The sequence below is a fragment of the Callithrix jacchus genome, chromosome 13, assembly GCF_049354715.1.
Source record: "Callithrix jacchus isolate 240 chromosome 13, calJac240_pri, whole genome shotgun sequence".
Lineage (NCBI taxonomy): Eukaryota > Metazoa > Chordata > Mammalia > Primates > Cebidae > Callithrix > Callithrix jacchus.
The window spans coordinates 81,173,325-81,190,803 of NC_133514.1; the positions used below are offsets into that span (position 1 = coordinate 81,173,325).

The 17,479-nt window shown below is 36.6% G+C and overlaps 1 long non-coding RNA gene across 2 annotated transcripts in view; it reads left to right on the forward strand.

Moving 5' to 3' along the window:
* Window positions 1-11,563, forward strand: part of LOC144579051 (uncharacterized) — a 507,171-nt gene extending 495,608 nt beyond the window's left edge. The window contains exons 7-8 of one of the 2 annotated variants that reach the window (XR_013525873.1): window positions 654-856; window positions 11,489-11,563. This is a non-coding gene — a long non-coding RNA (uncharacterized LOC144579051). The remainder of the gene's footprint in view (window positions 1-653; window positions 857-11,488) is intronic. The other variant, XR_013525875.1, reaches the window with a different exon arrangement.
* The last annotated feature ends 5,916 nt before the right edge of the window (window positions 11,564-17,479 follow it).

Sequence of the window (17,479 nt, forward strand, 5' to 3'; positions counted from 1 at the left end):
TCAGAAAAGGTAAGGTACAGATGAGAGTCAGGCAGCCTTCTTATTGGTTTGTATAAAGGTAACTTAGGTCTGACTCAGTTAGGCAAACATGCTATTTATTAAATCTGCAAGGAAGTGTTCACATACCTGCCTCTACACCTTTTCTCATGCTGATCCTCTGCCCTTTCACCATTTTTCCATCATATCCATTGAGTCAAACCCTCTCTGGCCTTTAGAAATCCTCAAGAGACCCTTCCAAAATATCTGAAGATTTGATGCTCTAATATTAACTTTTGTTTCACTGACTATCCATCATATTACCTGCGAAGTTTTTATTCGGCTGCATTATTTGGTATATTTCACATGTATATTTTTATCTACATAAATTGATTTCTGGGCTCAAGAATTTAAACAAACTCACACATTTTTCTTTGTCTTGGATCCTTCCTTTCATCACATGGCATATGACTTAGCATATATATGTATGTGTGCATATTTACACAAATTACAGAATATATACATATATTACCTATGTCTGTATCTACACAGATAAAGATGCATAATATGTTTTCTTCAATAACCAGTAGGAGTGCATTACAGGGAAGTAGACTAACACTCAGTATGAAACTAGCAATTACAATGGTTCAATAATGAAAAATGGCTTTTCTTTTCAGGCTTTGGTACATTCTATTCATCCATCCAGCATTAGGCTGAGTTTCCTCAGAGGTGATGTGATGTGACTGCCTGAAGAAAATGCATCTTCTCTTTTCTTGCATAGAGCTCCTTCCTCTTAACAAGGTGAGGTGTACTGGAAACCTAGAAGATAACCTCCCAATTCCCTTTGCTGCTTTGTAAAGTCTACTGCCTGCAACAAAAGGTAAGTAGACTGTTTTTGTTTGTTGCATTTACTCTGATTATCCTTACTGCCCTTTGATAGCTTTTAATCCTTTAGATCCCAAGCAAAAGTTATCATGTCCCATCTTTCTTAGTCTGTATTCAGCTTTGTTCCAGGGCCCCCAAAACCAACCACATCCAGTGCAGAAAAGAAAAGCTAATAAAATATTCTCTAAATATTCATCATTAGTTCTTATAAATATTTTTTTCTTACAGAAAATTCCTCTTACATCCTCAATTCTTGAATGTCCACACACACAGAAGGATGGAAGAGGCCTGTTTTGTGCCAACTCTTATCTAAGTTGTTGAGGATTTAAGTAGCTATAAAGACTCATATTACTCTCCTTATTGACCATGTGTTAGTGTTGCCAGGGAATCACTAAGGTAAAGATTTTGGAGAGGATTAAAGATGATTTTGATTTAAGGGAATAAACACCACTAATGACATATTGTTACACATTTCACTAGAAGTGTTCAAGTATATGTTTACACTTTTTTTAAAATTTTGGTAGAGGAGAGGGACTGATACATTGATAGGAAGGTTAGAAGGAATGCAAATTTTTAGTCTCTGAAGAAATCATATATATGTTCAGCCTATTGAATATTTGAAATTTATATCAATACGAAGGAACTTCCAAAAGTTCATGGAAAATACTGTTAGGAAAAAATTATGCATAGATTTCAAAATGTTTTTGCACAAAAATCAACTCATACTGACTTGTTATAATATCCCTGAACAGGATCTAGTTTGAGGAACTAAGAAAGATAAGACATGAGTTTTAAAAAGTTCCTATCAGGACTACATGAATTCTGCTAAATTAAAGCAAGATCAAACATCAAATTTATGGTAAAGCTTGATTGGGAGAATGGTGAATCATTGATGCTTTATGAAAAGTTTATGGGGATAATGCTTCCAAAAAATCAGCAATTTGCCAATGTATAACTCATTTTAAAAAGGGAAGGGATGCTGTTGAAGATGAAGCCCACAGCAGTAGATCATCCACATCAATTTGCAAGGAAAAATTAATCTTGTTCATACCCGTTTAAAGAGGACCAATCATTAACAACACAAACAATAGCCAATACCATAGACATCTCAATTAGTTAAGTCTACACAATTATGACTGAAAAAGTATAGTTTAACAAACTTTCCATTCTATGGGTGCCAAGAGAAGCAGTGATTAACAACATGAAAAGTAGCCAGAACCATAGACGTGTCAAATAGTTAAGCTTACACAATTCTGACTGAAAAATTAAAGTTTGTTAAAATTTTCATTCGATGGGTGCCAAAACTGTTGTGCCCAGATCGGCTTCAGACAAGAGCAGAGCTTTCAAAGGACATTGTAAACAAGTAGGGTCAAGATTCTAAAGTATTATTTTTTAAAAAGTTTATGTATTATACTTTAAGTTCTGGGGTACATGTGCAGATCGTGCAGGTTTGTTACATTGGTATACATGTGCCATGGTGGTGGTTGGTTGCATCCATCGCCCTGTCATCTACATTATGTATTTCTCCTAAAGCAACCCTCCCCAACCTCCTCACCCGCTGCTGTCTCCTCACCCCCTGCTGTTCCTCACCTAACCCCTAACCCTCAAGGCCCTTGTGTATGATGATTCTCTCCCTGTGTCCGTGTATTCTTATTGTTCAGCAGCCACTTATAAGTAAGAACATGTAGTGTTTAGTTTTCTGTTCTTGTGTCAGTTTGCTGAGAATGATGGTTTCCAGTTTCATCCATGTCCCTGCAAAGGACATGAACTCATCCTTTTTTACAGCTGCATGGTAGTCCATGGTATATATGTGCCACATTTTCTTTATCCAGTCTATCATTGATGGGCATTTGGGTTGGTTCCAAGTCTTTGCTATTGTGAACAGTGCCACAGTAGAAAACATGTGAGTGTGTGTCTTTATAATAGAATGATTTATAATACTTTGGATATATACCCAGTAATGGGATTGCTGGGTCAAATGGTATTTCTATTTCTAGATCCTTGAGGAATTACCACGCTGTCTCCCACAGTAGTTGAATTAATTTACACTCCCACCAACAGTGTGAACGCATTCCTACTTTTCTACATCCTCTCCAGCATCTGTTGTCTCCTGATTTTTTAATGATCACCATTCTAACTGGCGTGAGATGATATCTCAATGTGGTTTTGATTTGCATTTCTCTAAACCAGTGATGATGAGCTTTTTTCATATGTTTGTTGGCTGCATAAATGTCTTCTTTTAAAAGTTTCTGTTCATATCCTTTGCCCACTTTTTGATGGAGGTGTTTTTTCTTGTACATTTGTTGAAGTCCTTTGTAGATTCTCGATATTAGCCCTTTGTTAGATGGGTAGATCGTAAAATTGTTTTTCCCATTCTGTGGGTTGCCAGTTCACTCTATAGACAGTTTCTTTCACTGTGCAGAAGCTCTTAAGTTTAATTGGATCCTGCTTGTCTATTTTGGTTTTTGTTGCCATTGCTTTTGGTGTTTTAGTCATGAAGTCTTTGATCATGCCTATGTCCTGAATGGTATTGCCTAGGTTTTCTTCTAGAGCTTTTATGGTATTAGGTCTCATGTTTAAATCTTTAATCCATCTAGCATTAATTTTTGTATAAGGTGTAAGGAAGGGATCCCATTTCAGCTTTCTGCACATGGTTAGCCAGTTTTCCCAACACCGTTTATTAAATAGGGAATCCTTTCACCATTGCTTGTTTTTGTCAGGTTTGTCAAAGATCAGATGGTTGTAGTTGTGTGGCATTATTGCTGAGGCCTGTGTTCTGTTCCATTGGTCTATATCTCTGTTTTGGTACCAGTACCAGTTGTTTTGATTACAATAACCTTATAATATAGTTTGAAGTCAGGTAGCATGACACCTCCAGTTGTTTTTTTTTTTTTTTTTTCCCTTGGGATTGTTTTGGCTATGTGGGCTCTTTTTTAGTTGCATATGAAGTTGATGGTGGTTTTTTCCAATTCTGTGAAGAAATTCATTGGTAGCTTGATGGGGATAGCATTGAATCTGTAAATTACTTTGGTCAGTGTGGCCATTTTCACAATATTGATTCTTCCTAATCATGAGCATGGAATGTTTTTCCATCTGTTTGTGTCCTCTCTTATTTCCTTGAGCAGTGGTTTGTAGTTCTACTTGAAGAGGTCCTTCACATCCCTTGTAAGTTGTATTCCTAGATATTTTATTCTCTTTGTAGCAATTGTGAATGGAAGTTCACTCATGATTTGGCTGTGTTTGTCTATTATTGGTGTATAGGAATGCTTGGGATTTTTGCACATTGCTGAGACTTTGCTGAAGGTGCTTATCAGCTTAAGGAGATTTTGGGGCTGAGACAATGGGTTCTTCTAAATATATAATCATGTCTTCTGCAAACAGGGACAATTTGACACATCCTCTCTTCGTATTTGAATACCTTTATTTCTTTCTCTTGCCTGATAGCCCTGGCCAGAACTTCCAATACTATGCTGAATAGGAGTGGTGAGAGCAGGCATTCTTGTTTTTGCCAGTTTTCAAAGAGAATGCTTCCAGTTTTTGCCCATTCAGTATGATATTAGCTGTGGGTCTGTCATAAATAGCTCTTATTATTTTGAGATATGTTCCATTGATACCTAGTTTATTAAGAGTTTTAGCATAAAGGGCTGTGGGATTTTGTTGAAGGCCTTCTTTGCATCAATTGAGATAATCATGTGATTTTTGTCTTTGGTTCTGTTTATGTGATGGATTATGTTTATAGATTTGTCGATGTTGAACCAACCTTTTATCACTGAGATGAAGCCTACTTGATTGTGATCAATAAGCTTTTTGATATGCTGTTGGTTATGGTTTTCCATTATTTTATTGTAGATTTTTTGCATCAATATTCGTCATGGATATTGGCCTGAAAATTTCTTTTCTAGTTGCTTCTCTGCCAGGTTTTGTATCAGGATGATGTTTGTCTCATAAAATGAGTTAGAGAGAATTCCCTCTTTTTGTATTTTTTGGAATAGTTTCGGAAGGAATGTTACCAGCTCCTGTTTGTACCTCTAGTAGAGTTCAGCTGTGAACCCATCTGGTCCTGGACTTTTTTTTTGATTGGTAGGTTATTAGTTTCTGCCTCAACTAAGATTCTGAAGTATTTCTTAAATAATTTCAAAGGAGATGAAACATGGCATTACCAGTACAATCCTGAAGACAAAGAAAAATTTAAAAAATGGCTACCAAGAGGTAGGAAGTGGTCTGGTCAGCATGACCGTGGACCAGTCAGAGCTTCACCAGGGAGTCCTTCTCCACAAACACCACACTCCTGCTCATTCTTTTTAGAAATAAGAGAAATTCCGTCATAGTTTTGATGAGAAATTATTAGGCATTCACTCTATAGTCCTGATTTGCCTTCTTCTGAATTTTTTTTGTTTACTATTCTTAAAGAATCTGTTAAGGGCACGCATTTTTCTTCAGTTAGTAATGTCAAAAAGAATGCTTTGACATAGTTAGATTCTCAAGACCATCAGTGCTTTAGCGATGGCTTAAATGGTTGGTATCATCAGCCATTTGACTTTGATGGAGCTTATGTTGAGAAGTAAATTTTATGTTTTATCCTTTAAATTATCTTTTAATTTCACTTTTTCATGAAATTTTTGAAGCCTCCTCCTATTGCATACACCTATATGTCTTATTTGTGACTTCAATTGTGATTGCATAATCACATTGTGCAATCACAACTGTGACTTCAATGTGATTGCACAGCACATAAAAACTTTCTAGTGGTCCTGATTCCATGTATTTAACTGGTCATTTGGCTATTTCAATGGATTCAGCCATTCAATAGAAAGTTCCAGCAAATGCCCCTAATTTGACATTGTTATTTATGGGCTATGTTTTTTTCTCTTTCTTTTTCTTTGTATCAACCACTGTGGTTAATTAGGCAGCAGAATCAAATCTTCATGAATTTTTCAGGCTGATACATGTCCCTTTCTTGGGTTAATTTGCTGTTATCAGAGGAATGACTATGGTTGTACTTTGTTGGTAGGTCTGACCGTATTTCCTTGTTCAGATTGCAATTCATTGGAGGCCTGTGCCAAGAAGGTCGTTTAGTAAGTCATCTCTCTGAAAAGAAGTCTGCTTTAGGGACTGTCCTTTTCTTACTCCCCTTCATTGCCTACTCTCGCCTCTGCTGCTGCAGACTCTATCAAGAAGGAATAAGACTCAAGGATAGTTTTACCCAGAATTTCAGAAACTTAAAAATTTCAAGAGAAGAACCTAGTTATAAAACTTTCAAAGAAGACTAGAAAAATTCCATTCTATGAGCTTTCTCTGTTACAATGAGGAGGATTTGGCATATACCAGTTAGGGGTATCAGAAATAAGGAAAACTGTTTTTTATATGGTTTGCTATTACCGTACTAGAGATGTTGGAAGAATCAGTTTCCTGAGATGGCAAAGTAAGGCCATTTCATTTAACCTTTTACTCCAGACATACAGGGGGCAACTCAGAGTACTAATCTCTCACCCCACCCACAAGTTGTTTTCCAATTACAGTTTATTAGTGTTGGAATTATTAAGAATTATACAACTATTTGTGTCTGTTGAAAAAGTCATCAGTGCTGATTTTCACAAATTGCTTGTAATTTCCAAAGAAAATAATATCAATTACTTCATTCTTTAAGAATTGTAATGAGTTAGCCCATTGGAGACTGGCATGGCAGTAAAAGCACAAAAGAAATTTTCAGGACTTCAAGGTTATAGATTACCCTTGGCAATTCCAAGAACTTTGGGTTTTTACTTTACTAGAAAAAAAAAGATAATGTTCCTTAAAGATAAGAAGAGAATATGTTAAAGACTTATTTCAATCTTCATTTTTTTTCCTTTGGCAATTTTCTTTCCTAATTCTCCATTGGGAAGAGACAATATGTTTAGCCCCTTTGCTCCCTTATGATTTGTATATAATTAGGGACTTGGAAATGTCATCATTCACCTCCAAAAGAAGCCACTATATTGGAACACAAAGGGTCATTTTACTTATGGGTGCACATACTTTTTAATTAAAAATTATTTTATTGCTTTTGTTAAGTAATTAAATTTAACAAGTAATTCCTCACATATATTTATTAATATGAAGTTTTTTTTTGGTGTATACCAGTAAATAGCAAGCAATTGCTTTACTCTGCATGTGTAATTAGAGTGACTAAGTAATTATATATTATTTTCTTTGAGTACAGTTGACACTATCACATTTTTCTAAGTTTTGGTTCATTTTTATTTCAATTAGTGAATGCTTAATAGAAGCCAAGATAAGCAGTGTCTGTTAGCAAGGAGAAAAGCTGCTTCTCTTACTGAGTTTTTGAGAAAGACAAACACATATTGTGTGCCATGCCTGTATTCCCATATGCTTTTTTTCCTACAGATTTTCTTTCTTCCTTTTGCTAGTGACCCTGTATCTTGCCATTATTATCTAGATTGTTATTAAGACATTTCTAGAATGCATATTTTAACTAAAAATACTTAGTTTTAGACATTTAGAATTTTATTCAAGTTGGAACAAGGAAGTGGTATGTCAATTCAGCTACCCATTTGCTTTGCTGAGTCCTTATCATACTCTTGTGCTTCCTCAGATGTTATTAATTTCATTGCATTCCTCTTTATCACCAGCAATTGCCCTTTAGGAGTCACCATTGTGCAGGCTACATGCCATGAGCAGGGCCTTCTATGCATACTGACTTAAGAGAAGCTCAGCATTAGATGGAGGGAAGGCAGTGTCAATATGAGAGATCCTCCCACAAAGCATTCATTAAAGTTAATGAAAAGCAAATATAGGAGACATTTGCTCCTAGGACAAACACACCTAGGAGACATCTGATAATACATGACCAAAGATGAAGGGCTACCAATGCAGTAAACGTTTAATAGCCTTGCAGAGCATGCTGAAGGGGGATCTCAACAATCACCCAGTGATATATTCTGAGTAACAAAATCTATACTTCCTTTGTTTGGATCGCAGATATGGAGGGAGCTCTCCTGGATACTCTTTGAAACAAGTCTTTAATAGAAAGAAAGTTGGGGTATAATTATGGTATAATTAAACAAGTAATTATACCATAACCTAGACTTTTCCTTTTGGTAAAGGTAGGTAACAAGGACCATATTTATTCTATCACCTGAAACAACTTCTCCCTCCAAAAATAAGAAACAAAAGTTATAAACAACTATTTCCAAAACCTGGACATCTGACAACAGTGACCCATGAAAGATGGAAACAAATGAAGTAAGAGCTGCATTTTCCTAAGATTATTGCCTTGGGAGAATTTCAGGCAATGGAGCAAGGAGGAATAACCCAGACAGATCCCAGTGAACCCCCTGAGTCGAGATGGGGTCGAGAATATGAGGAAATCTAGGTGGCTAAAATTTGCAGGACAGATTGAGAGGATAGCTGCCCAGAGAGAGAAACCTGAGATCTGCAGAGGATGACTCTCAAGAATTCAGCGCAGTGCTGATCAGCTTGTGCATGTGAGGAAACTACTTGAGGCCAGAGACAGAATCCCTGGAAAACATGAGAAGAGAGGGCACCAGGGTCACACAGTGCCCAACTGGTGCCTGTTCCCACTAGCCAGACTGGACACTTCAAAATGTATGGGGTTTTGATGAAGTGTTCAGAGGAGTTTTCTTTAGTAGTGAGGGAGAACTAATCTTTGAATAAATACTGCTGTGGTCTTGACTAGAAATCCTCTTAACAAGAAAATAATCAAGCTGTTTTTGGTAATACTATAAGTCATATTTTCAGGAAGGTAGGATTTGGTGAAGTGAGGGGAAGTTAAGTCTGCATTGTGGAAAGCCTTGTAGGGTTTATCTTCATTGCTGGAAGGAAATAATGATATGTGGCTATGAGAACTCATGTACCTTACCCTATGACCAGCCATGATGAAAATCCCTGTAAACTGCAATCTGCTGCTACCAGAAGCTGGTCCTAGAGGACCTGCCCCATTTAAAGATGACTAATAAACAGAAAGGGGCAGAGAATCTATCTTGAAAAATGATGAAAGGAACAAACCATTGCAGAAATGAAGCCCATACAGCATAAAGGAGAACAGACTTTGAAGAAAACAACGTTTAAGAAAACAGATATTGAGAGACAGATATCAGGATTCAGAACAGTGAAAGAAGTGAAATGAACAAAATTAAAAATAATGGAATGGCAGATAAGGAAGACAAACCAAGGGGCTTGAACATAAACATAGTAGTACCCTAAAGGAAAAAAAATTAGGTTTAAAACTATCCTTCAATATGAGAAATAATTTTCATAAGCAAAAGATGACTTATTTTATTCAGTTGTTTTACTTCTTTCAAAACCAAACTTAAGATTGGTCTTCCCCAACAAGCCTTTTTGACTCAGTAAGTACTGAATTTACCCTATTCTTGCAGCACAAATTGATATATGCTACAATGTATCTCATCTCCAATTATTACACTTGCTTTTGTTACTGTTGTTCTTAGTTTGGATGATTAAGCAATTTTATGAGGACTGGGGCTGCATCTTTCTCCTTTTATATCCCCTTTTGCATTTTGTTACAGACTTTGTACAGGGTCAGTGTAGTGTAAACAATGGAGTAAATGCATGAAATGCAAATTTTCTTCATGCCTCAATGCAGTGGTCTCTGGGTGCTGATTTGGCAGTTCTGTTGTGTTTCTGAGGTTGCCAGTTAGCCCTGTTAACTGATTTTCTGTTGTTATTCTAAACGTAAGTGAAAAACTGGAGAAGAACAAATATTTGATCATGGTATTGGGAGCCAGGATGTTTTTTTTTCTTTATCTCTGTTGCCAAATATTCTAAGTCAGTTTAAAGTGCAGGTACTGTCAAGAACACTGGACAAGGTGCGAGGGCACTGGAGTTCTAGGGAAGGGATATCACTAACTCGCTATGTGCCCCCAGATAAGTTACTTGATCTTAGTTCGGCCGTATCTTGGGGTTAAAACAGTTCCTGCCTCATTATAAGCACTTAATAATTATGTTTTGAATGAAAGAATAATTAGCTTTAGTTTCCTACTAGGTCAAATGAGGGGCTTGTTCTAGCATGGTCTCTAGAAACTGTTTGCACCATGAAAATCTAAAAACCACCAGCTTTCCTCTGATTGGTAAGCATTTACACCATGCATTTCAATTGCAGCAACTGCAGATGCCTGTTGTTTTTATGGAAGATGTGTTTGTCCCCACATGCCATGTTTACACATTCCATGTAGATTTTAATGTCCATCCTAAGTTGCACAACTTTTGAAAACAGCCAGGCAAAAAGTCCAGAGGGCACACTGAAGGATTCTTACAGAAAGCTTATAGCCTGTCTCCTTTGGCTAATTTGCAAAAGCATTTTTTGATTTAAAACAGAAGGAGGGTGAATCCCTGGGAGAAAACTCACATCCACTAATGTTCCTTCTGGAGTGAATTATGAGAGGAAGCCCCAGATGGATTATAGATGAAGGTTAAACTTTGAGACACTAATTTATTGAAAAGGTAAAGATAGTAAAAGAACAAAAAGTGCCCTGAATGTTATGTCTGTGTGTCCTTTTTGCCCCATGCTTTCTAGTATTTTAAGGATCTTTGAAAGGCATATGTTCATCTGCAGAGGCAATGTCACCTAACTTCCTAAGAAAATCTTTGCCCCTGGAAGCCATTGAAATAACATTCTAATGGGATTCTTCAGTTAGACTCCCCCCCCTCAAAAAAAGGACAAACTTTAAAGAAGACATTTCATCTTGAAAAATAGCAAGGCTAATGGAGCTGTTTGGGGAACAATGGTAGAAAAAGCATTGAGTGAGGTTCTGGAAAAGTATTTTGGCATGTAGTGATATTTAATACAATAGCCCATCAATTGGAAGATGTTCACCATGTCCACTTGTGGTTAAGGTAGGTAACAAGGACCAGATTTATTCTACCACCTGAAACAACTTACCCCTACAAAAAAAAAAAGAAGAAACAAAAGTTATAAAACAACCATTTCCAAAACCTGGACATCTGACAACAGTGATCGATGAAAGATGGAAGACAAATGAAGTAGGAGCTACATTTTCCTAAGATTATTGCCTTGAGAGAATTTCAGGCTATGGAGTAGGAAGGAAGAATCCAGGTAGAGCCCAGGGAATCTCCTGAGTTGAAATAGGGTTGGGAAGTATAAGAAAAAAAAGTGTTCACATTTTAACATTTCTGGATCATTTTATAACTAATGAAGGTTGATAAATGCTCAGGGGACAGGTCCAGTTGTCATCATGTGCACATAGGAGGACTCAGTTATTATTTTTGATAGTATATCTCAGTAATCGTAACCTCTCAATATTTCAGTCACTACATCTCTTAAAGATCATTTGGAGAAGAAATTTGCATCTTGATTCTTTTCTGAAAACTTCAGTTGACACCATTTGTTAGGATCAAAAACACACTTTCCTCTAAACTTGCAGAAATAGGGGGAGTGGTTTGGAAGAATGTTCTGTATATAACAATAGAACAGTCTTTTAAGAAATAATGCATCACCAACATGCTTAAGGACAGAGGACATAAACAACAATATATATAAACCTTTATATGTATATATATATATATATATTCTCAATATTAGTGCTTTAATATCTATTATTTATTTTCTTCACTTATCCTCAAATTCTAGCAAATAAATCATGCATTCACCGGGCCTTCATTCAGTCCCATTGTCTGCGTACCTGGTGAAGATACTGTGATCAGGTGAGTATTGGAGAGTATACATTAAAAGTAGCTTTATAGGATTCCTCAAAAATGTTTCTGTAAAAATGAAGTGTGATAGATGAATCCACTAATGGCCCTACTTAATGGCATCTCTATATCCATACCCTCTGCAATGTTACTGCATCAGGAATTCGTAAATATTTCTCTAGCCTTTGAACCTGGGATAACCTTGTGACCTACTTTGACAAAGAAATAAGTGGCAGTGATGGTGTGGAACTTCTGAGACTAGGCCTTAAGAAGTCTTGCATATATCTGCCCTCTCTTAGAATGCTGCTATCTCCATGCAGTTGTCTGATTGGAGATAAGTGATCATGCGCAAGACAGCCCACTTTTCTTATTAGCATAATTCTAGACTACCTCATAGTCAGCCAACCTGCAAACATATGAAAGAACTCAACCAAGAACATCAGTGTTAGCTTATATTACCTAGAGCTGAACACTTATGATCAAACTCAGCCAAGAACAGAATCATCCTGCTGACTTTTAGAGTCATAAGCAATAAAAATACTTATTGTTTAAGTCACATACATATGGGCTGATTTGTTACAAAGCAAGAGCTAACTGATACATGAGGGATAGCATATGCCTCTCACATAGAAGCAGGTCAGCCTGAAGTTCACATCAAGAGGTGTTTTCTTAAGGTGTTTTGAATCTGAATCCCACATATCCATCTATTTCTGCATTTCCCAGAAGCAGAAGCACTGAAATTCTGTATGACAAGCTGCTTTTGAGATATTTTCAACTTAGTTGGAATCAGGATTTGCCAGAAATGTTGTGAGACAGCTTGTTTAAGTGAGATTTCCTGCTCAGTTTCTTTTTTTAAAAGATAGGGAGAAAAAGAAAAAAAATAATGATTTTTGGAAGGAGTTCATCTGTGCTGGACACATTTGGACATATAGCTGAGGGGAACCAATGTGTAAGGATCTTCAAGTTCTTTAGAAACTTTGGCAAAGTCTTAAGCCACCTGAGAATTCTTAAGATTAAATGTTTGAAGTGTGATTCTAAATTAATAACACTGACATCACAAATTACTCCCACAAATCAATTTCTCACTCCTCATAAATATTCTGTTTACAGATTGTTCTGTCTTCCTATGGCTGTTTTTTATTTAAGCTGTGTATGTTCCCTCACTACCATGCTTGTTAATTATTAAAATATTTTCTCCACTTCTTTTCAGGCTCACGCTGAAAGGTGAGTTTTAGCCAACTTACTATTTAGTTAATATTTTACATTTCAATTTTTCCAGTTCAAACCAGGGAACCAGAAAAGGGTATGAATAAAACTTAAGCTATAGGTGCACATTTAGAAAAAAGAAAGAGCAAATGATGAATATGTATGAAACTTATTTAAAATGCCATATTTATGAGGAAAGGAAAAATATTGGAGCCTCACTTTCCCTTTACATATTTTCAAAACACCACATGGGATTGAATGGGACCAAATGAAAAGTATAAAATTTGTTGAGGTGGTGGGTGTTGCAGTGAGAAGCTGGCAATGTGAATCCTCTGGGGCTTATGGGTAGGACATATAGAAGCGTTGGCAATAGGGAAAGACATGAGTTTTCTTATGCCTGATTTTCAACGGGATATTTGGCAAGATGCTTGCCATCTTTCTGTGTCAGTTTTTTGATCCTAGAGGCCGAGAGTGCAGAGGCCGAGAATGCAAAGGCCAGAAGTCACTCGTTGGTAGGCCAGGACACAGGCTTTGTTCACCTTTGCAGTATTTGTACTGCCTTGTGCCTGCTCTATGCCTGCACCAAAGCCAAAGTGGTGGTAATGTGAAAGGGGAGAAAGGGCCAGAGAAAATGTTCCACTCTAGGGATTTCAATGCAGCCAGCATTTATTTCACGTACACTATACCCAGGCCTGTATTATGCCATGGGTAGTTGAAGCAATATCAGAAAGAGAAGTGGGCTGTACTCTCCAACTTTCAGTATGTCCACACCAGGAGGAGTGACACATATGCACAGGAGGCATGGACAGGGGAGTCACTGTTCATGACAAAGGTTCTGGTTAAGTGAGGCAAGTCAAGTCCAGCTGTTCTTTGGGAGTCCATGCAGCAGTAAACATGAATAACACAGATCCATGTATCAGCACAGAATAGTCTCTAATATATATCGTTGAGTAAAAACATAAAAAAACCTCTTCAAATTATGATCTACAATGTAATACCACTTGGCATCACTATGCCAACTTAAAAAGAACAACTATACATTTCTACCTTGTAGGTATATCAATTTGTGGAAGAGGATTGGGGTGGCATATACAAAATAGTTAACTTCCTGAAGGCACTGGGATGCAAAGAGAGGGCTGTTCAGGAAGTATGTGCTTATCTTGTTACTGTTACAGATTTATAACAAATTTATGTAACTGATTTAAGTAAATAAATTAAAAATAATTTAAATAAATAATATGGACATAAATAAAACAACTTATTTATCAAAATTTTTCTACCCTGCACCATACACACAAAAACAAAGACATTAACATTTGGGTTCTCTGGTTGGAGAAATTAGTCATAGATATATTTCATACTTTAACAAAATGATATATTATCTTTTCTTGATTTCCATAATATTTTTCTTTTGGGTTCTCCACCCTGCCTCTCTTTTATTCTCCTTCCCTTTCCTGATCTTTCCTCTTCCTTCTCAATTCCAAATGTGCTTATTCTCTAGGGTGAGTCTTCAATCCTTTTACCCTCTTTTTGGTAATTTTTACCCATTCTCACAAAATTAGAGATAACCACTAATAAGATGTCTTCAGTGTGTTGCTTCATTTTCCCCTCTCTATTGGGCACCACTCCTTGCATGTTTGTCACCATTTTGGGCTCAGGTTTTCTAAACTAAAATTAATCACTTCTTCTATCTTCAATGAGTCCTTTATCATTCTCCCCGATGTGCTTATTTGACATTACATGCTTGTATGAAAACATCTCATGTACCCCATAAATATATACACTTACTATGTACCCAAACAAATTATTAAAAATATCTTGACTCCTTAACTTCTTCCGAAGACATTGCCATTCTTGTCACCAGACTGAGGAGGCTGTATCCTCAGTAATTTTTCCTTTTCCAGCTCCCTTTACCATTCACAATGTCCCTTTGAGGCTTCCTTTCTGATGCTTTTTACATCCTTGCTTTCATCTTTGTCTTAGTTAAGGCTGCTATAACAAATAGACTGGGTGGCTTAAACAATAAATATTTTCACAGTTCTCGAGGCTAGAATTCTGAGATCAGAGTGCCATCATGGTCAGGTCTGGTAATGGCCCTCTTCCAGGTTTCAGACTGTTGTCTTCTCCTTGTATCTTCACAGGGCAGACAGCAGAAAGAGAAAGCAAGCAAGTCCTCTACTGCCTGTTCTTGTAAGGGTGCCAGTCCCATTCATGAGAGCTCTGACATCTAAACCTAGTTACCTCCCAAAGGCCCCACCTCCAAATACCATGTTAAGGATTGGGCTTCAACATATGAATGTTGGGGGGGACACAATATTCGGTCATTAGCAATCTCCATTTGTACATGTCCTTACTGTATTATCTTAACCAAGCACACACAAAGGCAAGGCAGAAAACTAAGCTAATTCTTTCAATAACTGAAGACCTCCAAATATTTGTTTATCTACCTGCTTTGTCTGATTGACTTGTTTGGAACTGTATGATTACCAGGTTTTTTTGGTTTCGTTTTGTTTTGGCTTTCAACCATGAATCAATCACTAGGAACTTACCAAGCGCCAGTTTTACAATCTGCCATGGGAGATATAATGAACATAGAAGACACGGGCTCTTCTTTTGAAGAACTAATTGCAAAAAAGTCATAAAAGAAGTAATTTGAAATAAATCTTACAGCAATATAGAATATGCACAAAACATGGAGAAAACTAAATCCATAATGCTGCCACCACTTCTTTACTTCCACAAACATTAAGAATCTACTGTATGTCACACACTAATCTAAGAGCTGGGGATAAACTATAGAAAATCAGAAAATGCCTCTGCCCTTATAGAACTTCTATTCAAGTGTAGAGAAATAGATACTAAGCAGGTAAGCACATAATTGGGATAATTTCTGAGAGTGACAAATGCTATAAGAAAAAAATAATATGGGATAATATGACAGAAAGGGTCGAGGGATAAAATTTAGCTAGAAAGGTCAGGGAAACCATCTCTAAAGAGGCAATAATATTTGAATTGAGTCTTAAATATTGAAAGGCACCAGCTATGGAAAAACCTGTAGGTAGGTCACAGTTGGGTCTTACTCCAGTAACACAATCCCAAGATAAACATGAACTTGAGAAATTGCCAGATAAAAGAGCCTCTTGAGAACAAGAAACAACCTGAGTTGTATTGAATACCACAGGCCAAATGGTGGTTTACAACTGAGGATCTAGGGCAGGACCTATTTGGAGGGAGTCAAGTTTTTTTAAAGGGACGTTTCATAAATGCTCTCTCCATGACTTGGACCTTTGTGACTACACTCACTATGAAATAGCCTCTTCAGACACCTTCCCCTTTCCCTGGCCACACACATATTTCTATAGAGTAGCATATAAGTCAGATGGATAATATAAATAAATTTACTGGGAAAGGGAACAGCTAAGCGAATCAACAACATTTTCCTAATTGGTTTCCAGAGGCATTTGTCTGTCTGAGAGTGAGATGTTTGATATTCCGGTTGAGTAAGTTCTTGATTCCAGGTCATCAATTATGATAATAGAACAAATCAAAAAGTTTCCAGCAAACAGAAATTCTTCATTTCCTGGCTCCTACTCAACTTTATTGATTGGACCATTGGGTAAGACTATAAATTTCGTGTAGAAATGCTAGGAAAGCTTTGGCTGGGCCCTTTGGTTTCTCTAATTTCAAAAAATGTTCAAGGTGCCTGGGACAGTTTGGATTATTCATCTCACTCTCTTCTATGCCTACAGACAGGGGCAGGTGCTTCATAAACAAAATTGTCTCCACTCTTGTTTTAAATGTAATGGCTGATGATGTCTATTACAAAAGAACTGAGTGTCTGCAACCCTCATTGTCTTCTAAAAAATCCTTTCCAACAGTCTTCCAAAATGCTAAAATGATAATCATTAGAACCTCTTCCTTAGAGCTATAAAACATGGGTTTCTTCTTAAATGTTTGTTCCCAAGAAAAGAGGGAAGGCCGTTTGTATGACTTATTCATCTTTCTAAGCAGGTTCATATTGATATACATGATAAGACAGTATGAAGTGTGAAAATTATGACCTGAGGACAAAGACCTAAGTTCAAGGCCCAGACCTTCCTTTTACAAGCTGTGTGACTTGACAACTTGTTTAATTTTTGTAAATCATAGTTTTATCTGCTGCTAAGCTAAACATTATCTGAGTATATGTTGTAGCTTTGTAAATATTAATGCATCAAACAAATATAAACTATTGTAAATGTAAATGTTATTTGATTAGTAGAGATTAATTGTTAAGATTGATTTCATCATTATTTTGGAATGTGCTAAAATTCTGAAAGAATTTTATACAGCAAAATCCTGTGCACTTTGGGTAAATTTGAAATATAATAAAAAGAATGTTTGGTGGTTATTTATTGTGTGCTGAAGATGTTAAATGTCATACATATATTGTCATTTCATCCTCACAACAGCCTAGTGAGGTAGTTACACCCAAAATATAGTAATAAATAAAGGTTATAGAAGTTAATTTACTTTCTCAAGGTCACCTCAGTATCTAATAGAGGTCTTCAAAGCTCAGGGTCTTAAGCATTCAGTAACCTTGCCTTGCACTTACCACAGTGTACCACTCCTGGGTTTTAGAAGGAAACCAGAATTGTACAATCTGAGAATTTAGTATTTGAGATAAGTTTGGAAAAATGTGCTCACTTAAAAAGAAGAGTAAATTGGAAACTCAGCTCCTATT